Source organism: Fukomys damarensis, unplaced genomic scaffold (assembly GCF_012274545.1).
Source record: "Fukomys damarensis isolate Sample0158 unplaced genomic scaffold, DMR_v1.0_HiC HiC_scaffold_10, whole genome shotgun sequence".
NCBI lineage: Eukaryota > Metazoa > Chordata > Mammalia > Rodentia > Bathyergidae > Fukomys > Fukomys damarensis.
Window position 1 is genome coordinate 30,241,873 of NW_022900922.1, and position 9,459 is coordinate 30,251,331.

General features: G+C 49.2%; 1 protein-coding gene across 1 annotated transcript in view; it reads right to left on the bottom strand.

Moving 5' to 3' along the window:
• Positions 1 to 8,575, bottom strand: part of LOC104861591 (N-acetyllactosaminide beta-1,6-N-acetylglucosaminyl-transferase-like) — a 38,859-nt gene extending 30,284 nt beyond the window's left edge. Inside the window, exon 1 of the mRNA XM_010623074.2 lies at positions 8,325 to 8,575. The gene's annotated coding sequence lies outside the window, so the exon portion shown is untranslated. The remainder of the gene's footprint in view (positions 1 to 8,324) is intronic.
• Positions 8,576 to 9,459: the final 884 nt, after the last annotated feature.

Below are 9,459 nucleotides of genomic sequence, written 5' to 3' on the forward strand. Positions count from 1 at the left end.
GTTTTTTTTTTTTTTTTTTTTTTTTTATCCAGCACTTGCCCGAAGTCTGTTAGCCAGCACCTGCCCTTTTGCCAAAGCCGCATTATCTGACCAGGCTGACTCCCATCCGCTCTCCCTCCTGCTCATCCACCTCTTCCAGCTGTAAATCTTTTTCTTCATATCCTGCCCCTGTTTAGTAGCAATGTTGTAGCCAGGTGCAGTGGTGCACACCTGCAATCCCTGCTACTGGGAGGCCGAGGCAGGAGGATTGCACGCTTGTCCAGCCCGGGCACTTAGTGAGACCCTGACTCAGAAAAAATAAAATAAAATAAAATGCCAGATGTGATGGCAAATGCCTCTAACTCCAGCAACTGTGAGGCTGAGGCAGGAGAACTGCATCTGGCCTAGGCAATTTAGTGACTTTGAGGACCCGTCTCAAAATTAAAAATTAAAAAAGGACTGGGGATGTAGCTCAGTGGTTGAGTGCTTCTTGTAGATTCAATCCCAGTGCCACACACGTGCACAGTGATGTCGTCAGTGGGGCACTAAGTCCTCTTTGTGGAGTCCGAAAGGGTCAGGCAACATGGCTGTTCCCGCTGCGGAAGCAACATCACTCCTGCAAGTCCCCTCTCCTCCTCCTCCCTCAGGGCGAGGCTGCACAGGCACAGAGCTGTAGGAGAGGCGGGCTCCGTCCAGGGCAACCCAGCAGCATGCTCTGCAGCATTCGGGCCAGCCCAGCTCTGCTAAGGAAGGCACAGCCTGCCCCGTTGGGTCCTTAGGAATTCGGACATAAAGGGTTAAGGGTATCGTTAAAGCTTCTTACTTAGGCGTCATCTCTGCCTAGTCGTGGTCTGAATGCTTTCACCAGAATTCATCTGCTGAAAGGATCACCAGTGTTACAGGCATAAAAGGCAGAGCTTCAGCCGATCAGTCACCCACTGGTGGATGGGATGGGGGTGGAGACCCTTACAGAAGGGTGTGAGGGTTGGTGCCGCCTCACCTTAGGACGCAGGAAGGAGGCTGTGGTCAGACCCTGAGCACCAATGCCTGCACGTATTGGACTTAGCCTCCAGAGCTGTAAGAAACAAGCTGCTGTTCTCTGTAAGTCACCCAGCCTCAGCTATTTTTGTCCTAGAAGCACAAATGGACTAAGACACTGATTTCTGGTACCTGCAACTGAGGGGGATGTGGAAAAGCTACATAGTCCCCCCTTTCTTCCCAGGTCCCCCAGAAAGCAGAGCGGTCTATCCAGTAGACACCTCTCTTAGTCATGATTCTCACTCCTGAGAGATGATACCCGACCCCCACAACTCAACACAACGGGATGAGCTCCAGAGAGGACGAATCTAGACAGTGGGGGGTCCCTGACTGAGAGGCGACTAGAGACCTCCTGGCCCATAAGGACTCGCAGTGTTTCTCTTTTGATTTTGTCCCATGTCCCATCCCCGTCTGCAGGCCAGGGTGTGTCCGTTACAGATGAGAGCCCTGGGGAGGGGACTTCTGTGTCCCGGTCCCTGGGACAGCTCACAGCAACCGAGTAACTATCCCTTCCCGTAAGGACAGCTGTGGCAGGACGCCCGAAGTCATGGCAAGTGGTCCCTCTGCTTGTATCTCTGCCTCCCTGCAGTCAAGCTGGAGGGTCACCCCCGTCAGCTCCAGAGCTGCCCAGGGGATTAAGGAAGCAGGGCCTGGGTGGAGGCGTGGCCTTGGGGGCCACACCTGGTTGGTCTTTGTCCCCCTCTTCTCGGAGCTGTTCCCTGTTCTGCCAGGAAGTGATCCGTTTTGCTCCAGCTGTGGACCCTTCTGCCATGACACGTGCCCCTGGAAGTCCAGACTGAAACCTCGGAAATCCTGAGCAAAAGCAAATGTCTCCTCCTTTAATTCATGCGGGTTGGACATCTGGTACCAGGGGTGAAAAGCTGCCCCAGCCCCTTTCTTCCTTGCTGCTTCAGAATGCAAGCAAGGATGAGTTGATTTCAATAATCACTGCTCGTGTGTGTGTGTGTGTGTGTGTGTGTGTGTGTGTTGGAAATGGTCTGTTGTTTCTGAGATGGGTTCCAGACTGGCCTCCAGGGCTCAAAGGATCCTCCTTCCTCAGCCTCTTGAACAGCTGGGACTAGAGGGGCATCATTCCTGTGGCTGGCTTGGTGTGTGTTTTGAGGACGCATTTCCTATCTTCAGACACACTTTGGAACTCATCCTCATGCCCCGAGGCCTTAGCATAGACTCCTTCAGCATTTTGTTTTCTTTGGACACTTCAGAAAACTGAGTGAGCAGCCACTGACCGTCAGCCCTCCTCGGCACCCAGAGAGTAAAGCTCATTGCCCCAGTTCTCAGGGAGGAGCCTGTATCCTACCAGCCCTGTGCAGCTCCAAGGCCCAAGCCCGTGACGGCTCTACTGTGCAGACTGAGGGCTTCAGGTGAGGCAGGGGTGGAAGCCACTTGACTGACTTCCCAATGTGGCTACTGAGGTCCCTGCTACAGTTGTTGGAGAAACAGCCAAGAAAAATCTCAGAACCTTTGAAAATACAAGCAAGGATAAAGACAATACCTGCTCAGTCCCACTGCACAGTCTGCAAGTCCTCTGGCCTCACTTGTAGACTAGCAGCTGCTTAACCTTCAGGGCCACCAGTTCCACTTATCTTTGCCGTTTAGAGGGGAAGGGACGGGGTTGGATTCTTCCAACATTCTCAAGTGGAAACACCGCATGCAAGGAGCCTTCCTGAGCCTTCAGTGGTGCTGCACCCGCCTTGCAAGCACAAGGTCCTGAGTTCGATCCCCAGTACTGACTGCCCCCCCCAAAAAAAATGAAGGGAAAGAAGCAGCAGCAGTGCTGTTTTTTTCATGCTCAGATTCCATATTAGGAAGCAGTTTCTGCAGCAGCACATGCTTGACTTGGATCCACAGCCAAACAAGAAGGGAAGCAGCCAGGTGGGGTGGCAGTGAGATGAAGTGTGCCCTGCATGTGTGAAACCCTCGGTTCAATCCTGAGCAAAACTGCAGAGGTGAGCTCATCACGAACACGCTGTGCTGATCAGAAGAACTGAACTCGCGGCCAGTCCACTCTGCTTTAATTCAAAGAATGCAAAGACGAGGAGAAGAAAAGAGGGGTAGGTGTTACTGAATTGCTATCAACTGAGTGAATTACCAGAATGAACTGGTTTCTTCCTCAACTGGCTGGTGAGACAGTGGTCCTTGTCCCACACTTACAGAATAGGAACTGAATCTTCTGGCACAGGACATGACAAGTAATAGAAACCTGGATAGAAATTCAAATGCACTGAGCTATTTCCACTGCACAAACCAAGGACCAGGTAGGAGTCAGGTAACTGAGGAAAATTACATCAAAAATTGAAAGGAAAGGTTTGGGGGTTTAAAGAGTCTCTGATATGTATGCAGTGCTTTGTTTTCCTAGATGAAGCCAAACGGCATGAAATAGCTATGGAAATTGGAATTTTCTAAACACATATAACAAAGAACTGATTCAATACCCACCAGCTTCACATAAAGAGATTTGTCACAAGTCAGTCAGTCCTAAGGCCTCAAAGTGAGTCTAGTAATTCTGTCTTTGCAGTCTGATTTTTCCCCCCAGTTCTGGGGATCGAACTCAGGACCTTGTGCTTGCCAGGCAGGCACAGCACCACTGAGCTACATCCCCAGCCCTATGGTCTGATTTTTTATTTTCTTTCTGCCTTCTACTCTCCCTTGCACCCAAGACAGTTACACTCTCCACTTAGCCTCTAGCCCCAACGTTCTCTCACTTCCAAGAAATATGCTCACACCTGTCTTCAGCAGTGGAAAGTGGAAGCCGCCATTTTCAGCTGGAAAAAGGTCGCTTCCTGTTTCAGGACTCTTTAGTACAGTGCTGTGATCCAAACCCAGAAATTTCCCAAGGCTTTTGGGGGTGGGGCATGAACAATTTCAGAAAGGAACTCAGCTGAATCCGCTACCATTTTCAGTTTCTAGCTTTTCATTTTCTCACTTTGAGAAAGAGTCATAGACAAATCCAGAGTAAACCATGCCCAAAGCACTATGACATACACAGCAGAAATAACAGCAATGGGACATTTGTTCTTTCATCTTAAAGTATCATTTTCAATGTAATATGTGCACATAATTTTATTTTTATTATTTTTACTATTTTTTGGAACCAGGGATCAAACTCAGGACCTTGTGCTTGCAAGGCAGGCTGCTGAACCACTGAGCTAAATCCCTGGCCCTATGCACATAATTTTAAAAGTAGAAAATACCTTAAGATATATAATGAAAATAATAGTGCTATTTCCCATCAAATTTCAGCTCCTCAGGATAATTCTTTTAGCTCCTGTTTTTATGCAATATTCTTACATTGCACTTTCAGTTTTATCTGTTGGCTTCCTGTTACAGAAGCTGATAATTTAACTCTCTTCCACCCCATCCTATAAACACACAGAGATGCACACACACACAGAGACACAATCCCTCCATTATTCTCACTGTAATTATATTATATCTTTGGTTTACTTATTATTCACTATTGATTTCATAATTATCATGTAAATGTAATATACAACTGAGCCATGTGCTGTGTCCTATGATTATATTTGTATGACTTCTGTTTTCCCAGGAGTTCATAATTTCCTTACTTTTTTCACTTGCTTAATTTCTTATGCATTTATCACTCACTGCATCCTTCTCAAGACCTGATGAGTGTGCAGCTCTCTGACAAGGTTATCATCTCTCAAGGTACTAACCTGATTATTTCTGTGTACTCTCCTTCCTTTCCCTCTTACCACTGTTGAAAGCGCGGGTCTTTCTCTCCTATCCCTACTTTAAATCAGAAATAGAGAGCTCAGGAACACACAAGCCTGAGTGTTAAATAAAAGATGTTCACATATTTATTTACAAAGCTAGCTTTCCCTCTCTGGGTAACTCATGACTTAAGAAGACAGGAAGGGGGCTAGTGAGTGATAGAAGAACTAAGCCTGAATGAGAAGGATGAGCAGGAGAAACCAAAACAAGAAGTCCCACAAGGAGAGGGAGAGAGAAAACTTCCTGTGGCAGAGCCAGGAGCTGGAGCCCAGGGGTCTAGAGGACCAGCTGTCTCCTCTGCTCACCACTGGTGAACAAGCTATGGTCTGAACATCATTGTCCCTCTGAACCCCTAAGCAGAGGGGGAAAGACCTGAATACTTTATGCGGCAATGAGAACTTGAAAGATAAGATGATTCTGTTATGGAGTTGATGTCAATGCCACTCTGCATGTGGCATTTAATAATAAACTATACGACTTGAGCATTGATATCTTCACAGCTCTCTGAGAACGTGAATGGTGGAGTTCTGCATAACCAGGGAGAGGCCTTTTCTGGCTCTATTCTGCCCCACCTCAGAGTCACATGCTCTGCTTCAAGATGAGCAGTTTCAGAACATTTCTTACTTCTTTTCTTCCTTCTTTTCCTCCCTCCCTTCCCTCCCTGCCTCCCTGCTTTCCTTCCTTCCTTCCTTCCAAGACTGAAGTCTTGCTATGTTGCTCAATCTGGCCCCAAACTGCTGCGTTCAGCCGATCCTCCTGTCCCAACTTTCTGAGTAGCTGGGGCTATAGGCACAGGACACTGCACCAAGCTTGTTACTTCTTTTTTCAGTCCCTCAGTAACAAAGGCTAAAAGGTGCCTTGGGTGGATGAAAGGAAAATCATCTCCACAGAAAGGAGAAGGAAGAGAAGGAATGAAAATACATTTATGCTGTGTGAAGCGGCATTGCAGAGACCAGGGACATGGGCAAGAACAGAATTTGCTAAGGCAAAAATAATGATTGTGACAAGAGTTTATTTGGGTGAGGAGAGCTGGAGAGACAAAGGGAGAATGGTGCATGAGGGAAAGTGTGGGGTTGTTTTAAGGGGAAGGTGTGGGCTGGAGGAGAGAATGGACTGGATCCAAGGACTTGGAAAGGAGTGTTTGGGACCCGGGGCCGTGTATGTGTTCTTTGACCTCTCTGAGCCTAGGATGTACCTCCTCCCTATCTTAGGGTACAGGGCAGGGATATGGGGCAACATCAGTCACACCTGTCACAGGCAGGAAGGCCAATGGCTGCTTTGCTGCAAGTTCTGAAACCGCTCATCTTGAAGCAGAGCACGTGACTCTGAGGTGGGGCAGAATAGAGCCAGAAAAGGCCTCTCCTTGGTTAAAGGTTCTTGAGGTAAGAGTGGCCAATCTGGGAGAACGTTAGTGCGAGATTCTGCTCAGGCTACCAAGCTGGTTCTGCAGACAGCTGACAAAGAACACACGGGGCTAGAACTCAGGACCTTGTGCTTGTAAGGCATGTGCAGTGCCACTGAGCTAAATCCCCAGCCCTGTTCTGTGATTTTTCAAAAAGATAGCCACATTCATGCTCGTGCAGCAAAGATGCCTGCTGTCATATGTGCCACCCAGTGCAGAGTTTGCAAACAAAAACAAAATTTTGCTAAATGCTTCTGTTTGCGAACTGAATTATTTGGAAACAAAAGTATTTGTGAACCAGGCACCACTGTGTTTGTTGAGCTACTGCAGCCAATCAGTTTAGGGTTCTTTTGCTCAATTCAGATAGAAATCATGAATTGCAGTGTGGCTCTGCTGGGCACCCTGACTCCTGATGCTGTCACTTGATGCTTCCATTTGCTGCCTTCTGGAGGGCTTCAGAGCTAACATTTCCTAGTGTTTATTGCTCTCTCTCTCTTTTTCTTCTTTCTTTCCTTTTTTCTTTTTGGGTACCAGGAATCAAACTTCTGCCCTTGTGCTTGCAGGAGGCGGAACCACTGAGCCAAATCCCTGGCCCTATTGCTCCCTTTTAAAACCACTCTGTCCACACTACTCAGGATAAGAATGTGGAATAGATTTAGAAGAACTTCCAAGGACCACTGGACTGCGGCTTTATTTGACTAGAACGCATGCAGCAGCACCGGGGGAATGAGGGGCGCAGACCATCAAAGGGTGTCCTCCTAGACCAACCCGGGAAGGATGAGGTGAAAGCCGCTTATAAAATCACACTAGGCTTATGATTCAATTCAGGCCTGCTGATTGGTCCATGTATAGGGCTATGATTAGTCCAAACGGGCACAAGGTGTCTGGGACCGCTCTTCGACTGACAGCTGTCTTGACTATTCAAATAATGACAGGGCCAAAACCGAGCAGGGCTAGGTGTATCCATCACAGCGTACTGGGGTTTGGGGAGGCTGAGGACGTTAATAACGGGCCCCTATCCCCTCCTGATCTCTGCCATGTTAGGGGAAGTTTGTGAGACGCTTCACAGAGGCAGTAGTGTGGGTGCTGGGGAGGTGGAGGAGTCAGCACAGCTGCTAATGGGATGTACCCCTTAGCGGAGTGGCCCAGAGAGCAACCACCAAGTCACCCGGGAGGCCACGGAGGCAAGCTGATGCGATGCACCCTGGGAAGAGGAGATGAGCAGGAGTGAAGGGAGGGCGGGGAGGGGCGGACGCCACTGCTCACCTTCACAGTGGGTCGGGAAGGAGCTAAACCCTAGCCACACACAGGTGTCTCCCACTTTGTCTTCCTCCCTGCGGATCAGCGGTAAAGGGGAGAGAGGTCACTGAAGAGTTGCAGCCTTTGGCCTCCGATTCACAGGACAGGAGCCCGCCCAGCCTGATGCAGACCCCACGGTGGAAACAGGGGCAAACTCCCGGCTCCCACGGGGATTCTGGACAGAACTTCAGGTCTTTGGGCAAGAATAGCAGTTCCGTTGTTTCATCTATACTACTTGGCTTTGTTTGATATCAGTTATCTGCGATTTGGGAAACTGTGAAACCCCTCCCAGAGAACCCAGATCAGGTAACTGGGAAGGGATCTTATCAGTTGACAGAACCAACATTCAAATTCCTCTTTTCTCTGCCTTTTTTCTTTCTTTTGCTGTGCTGGGCAGAAAGCACAAGGCTTGCACATGCTAGGCATTAACTAAACGCTTGTCTAATTATTCATTTGGTTCCTAATCCTGGAGGGGATTCGAGATTTATTTCTTGGGCCGCCCCAAAAGTCTGAAGGTTCACTTGCTTTCTCTTTGCAGTTGATCTACGCCTCCAGGGCTCCATTCTTTAAGCCTTTACTCTTTAAAATTTTTTTCAATTGATTTTTACAGTGGTAAAATATACTTAATGCAAATACGTTTTAACCGTCTTAAAATACGCAGCCTGGTGGTGTTCAGTGCATCCGTGGCTGTGTAAACCCCCCGCACCATCCACCTGCGGAGGGAAATTCTGGGCGCACGAACACCAGTGCCCGGTTCCCCACCCGCAGCCGCGCTTGGCTTCCTGCCTCCGTGGTTTGGAGACTGCTTTAACCTCTCCCTGCCACGCCCGCCCACCGCTGCCCAGGACGTTACCTTCCTGGAACTCAGCCCGCAGAGGTGACAGCTGGCACCGGGCAGTGGCCACTGTGCCCCGAGATAAGGCCTCAAGCCGGCTTCTCTGCTGTTCACATCACGAGCGAGCCTCTCCCCGGTGCCTCTGAGGGGCCAGGAGCAGTGCAGCTCCGCGATTCATCCCTCAGCCCCGCTCGTGGCTCCGGAGAATAAACCCTCAGCGCTGAGGCTGGAGCCGAGCCAACGCTTGCTGATGTAGAGGGCAGCAGGATGGAGGTCGTCCGGCAGCCAGCGCCGCTGGCCTCCAGAGAGCAGAGTGGAAGAGTGAAAGGATGCAGGCGAGCAGGGAACCCACAAAGGCCTTCTCAGAGAATCCCTGATCCTGAGCAACCCAAGAATAAAAGCAAGACGAGCAGAGGAAACCCTGCATCAAGAACAGGCCACGAGAGAACAACTGGGAGCAGAGAAACTAAGGAGGTAGGGTGAGGGCCTCATGGAAGAGGGTGTGTGTGTGCCAGGCCCTGCATTCATTCCGGGGGGGCGCAGAGACAGACAGAGACACAGAGACACACAGAGAGACAAACACATGTCACGCTATGTTGCCTAAGCTGGCCTCACACTCCTGAGCTCAAGCAGTCCTCCTACCTCAGCCTCCTTAGTTGCTGAGATGCAGGTATGCACCATGATGCCCTGCTCTCTCCAGTTGTTATCACTTTGTACCATCCCAGCTTTGAGACTTTTATTTTTTAAAGTAATCACACACACACACACACACACACACACACACACACACACACACACGCAAATGAGAAAATTTAAATGGCCAAACTGACTCAGATTTAGGCACAAATGGATAGCAAACCTCTAAAATTATGCCTTCTCTGCCAGGCAGGGTGGTGCACACCTGTAATCCCAGCACTCGGGAAGCTGAGACAGGAGGATCTCCCCAAATCCAAGGCCTGCCTGGGCTACGTAGTGAGACCCTGTCTCAAACTAAAATAAGAGAAAGTAAAATGTTGCCTTCTCTGAGTTCATATTTGGACCTGAATCCCATTTTTCAATCCTGGGGATTTGAAGGGATGGGGGGAGAGATTACAGTGGACCACACTGAGAAGATGCTGCCAGCATTCCTGCTGAATGAAACTGTATCCTGAGC